Below are 2,355 nucleotides of genomic sequence, written 5' to 3'. Positions count from 1 at the left end.
CTGGCGGTCAACCTGCGCCGCCGGGACGCAGCGCCGCCGGGACCGCCTGGAGGACGTCGCTCGCAACGGGACCACTCGGGACACCGCATGGTCGGGTAAGTGATGCCGGGGGATGGGTAAGGGACACTTAGCAGAGCGGTGTGTGTCCCGATCCCCGTGATCGGGACTTACACACCGCGCTGCTAAATATTCTGATAGCGAAACGCTGCTATTAGCTAGTCAGAGTTGACCAGCTGATAGCAGCGATCGCTGGGGGGGGGGGTGGGGGATGAAACCCCCCGTGGTCGCATGGTAAGATGGCTGGCTATCAGTGATAGCCACCATCTTACCGGGCGCTGCGGGATGCCGCGAGTAGCGGCAAAAATGTTCATGACGTACCTGTATGTCATGGGTCGGGAACACCTTGCCACCCATGACGTACAGGTATGTCATAGGTCGGGAAGGGGTTAATGGTATAGAGAACTGTGTCTAGTGCATTAACTCTGATTTTTTGCCCATTGAAACCAGTAGGCCCATTGTGGTCTATGGGGAAAGCTGCTGAGTTGCCCATAGCAACCAATCAGATCGCTTCTTTCATTTTTGAAAAAGTCTCTGAAAAATGAAGGAAGTAATCTGATTGGTTGCTATGGGCAACTCAGAAACTTTTCCAGGAAAATATGCTGAGTTGCCCATAGCAACCAATCAGATCGCTTCTTTCATTTTGCAAAGGCATTGTGAAAAATGAAAGAAGCAATCTGGTTGCTATGGGCAACTGCACAACTCTTCCTCTACACTGGTCTTAATGAATCTCCCCCATAGAGGGAGATTTATCAAAACCTGCCCAGAGGAAAAGTTTCTGAGTTGCCCATAGCAACCAATCAGATCGCTTCTTTCATTTTTGAAAAAGCCTCTGAAAAATGAAGGATATTTTTGAGATTTTGGAAGCTGGGATACTCACTACACCCATGCATATCTAGATAATTAAGTATGGGGGGAACTTAAATTTATTTTTTAAATCACATGGAGTTTTGACTTTACTTCATTATGGTCGAATAAAGCACTTAAAGAGTTCCTTAAAATTAAAGATTCACTCTTTTGGATGAAAAGGGGCTTATTTATGTAAATCAATTATACGCTTTAGGTCAAATAAAGTCGTTTGAAGAGATAGCCCATAAGTGTGTGGGGGGAAGACAATCACAAACATTGTTTTTTACAAATAAGTAACACAGATCATAAAGCAATAAAAGGAGAGATTGGAGATTTCAGGGATTCTATATATAAGAAAAGTTTAATTAGACTATTTCCTTATGCAAAGTTGCTGTCTGGGCATGCTGGGAGTTGTGGTTCTGCAGCGGTTGGGGGTTCACAGCTTGAAGACCACTGCTATAGAGGGTGCAAATGTATCTGAGCCCTGGAACTCAAATAATGTGAAATATGAGATGATCAAAATGGAGCCCCTGCACTAATTACTTGGGTTCTGAGGTCTGTAAGGTCCATAGTAAAAACATCAGGTTCTGTCTATAGCAGATACTAAATCATGGCAGCTCAAAGAAACAAGCAGTCATTCTGACATGTCACATGTGATGTCATAGACAGCTGGAGGCCTGACATCCCACTGACAGCCGCCCGAGCCTTCAGTCTGTTCCAGTGCGATTAGTGAGAATAGTGAGATTAGCGTCTTCTTTTTCTACTTGTCTGAAATGGAGCTAAAAGGACTGGGGTTCGTCCCCCTCCTGTTGGCGTTTTGGTGTGCGGCCTGGCTTGCCACCAGCTACATCATGACGGTCGTCCTCGGCCATGCAGCCTCGCCACTGATGAGCATCAGGTAAGATAAACAAGCAAATGATTCTTATTTCATGGGTTGGGAGTGAGGAAATATCCATAATAACATTGGTTTCTTTTCCTTCACAGTGACGTGGGAAATGTCTTTCCCGAAAGCATATTATTCAGAATTGGATTTATAGGGACGTCCATTGGCACTTTGGTACTAACCTTTCTTATTTATAAGTATATGGTTATGCATACTGAAGAGTTCAGGGGTCATCAGGTCCTGATCCAGAGGATCCTGCTGGCCATTGTGTGGGCCTCCTGTTTTTCCACAGCTGTTATGCATGTATTGTCCCCCGAAGAATATCCCAGGATACACTTTGTCAGCACGATAATTTCCATTACATGTGAAGCCTTATACTACCTTGGGCAGTCCATCCAGATGTATAAATTACCAGGAGCAAAAAAAGTCATCCACCATAGTAGATGCACCTGCTGTGGCCTGACTTTTGTCTGTGTAGTTTTCTATTTTGGATATGAAACATTAAAGGAATTATTCCATAATGATGAAGACTGGGACGAGATCCGTGAAATCCCCATCATAATCAT

The sequence above is a fragment of the Hyla sarda genome, unplaced genomic scaffold (assembly GCF_029499605.1).
Source record: "Hyla sarda isolate aHylSar1 unplaced genomic scaffold, aHylSar1.hap1 scaffold_1391, whole genome shotgun sequence".
In the NCBI taxonomy this organism is placed as follows: domain Eukaryota; kingdom Metazoa; phylum Chordata; class Amphibia; order Anura; family Hylidae; genus Hyla; species Hyla sarda.
The sequence above is the reverse complement of the archived record's forward strand: the minus strand, read 5'-3'. Positions refer to the sequence as shown.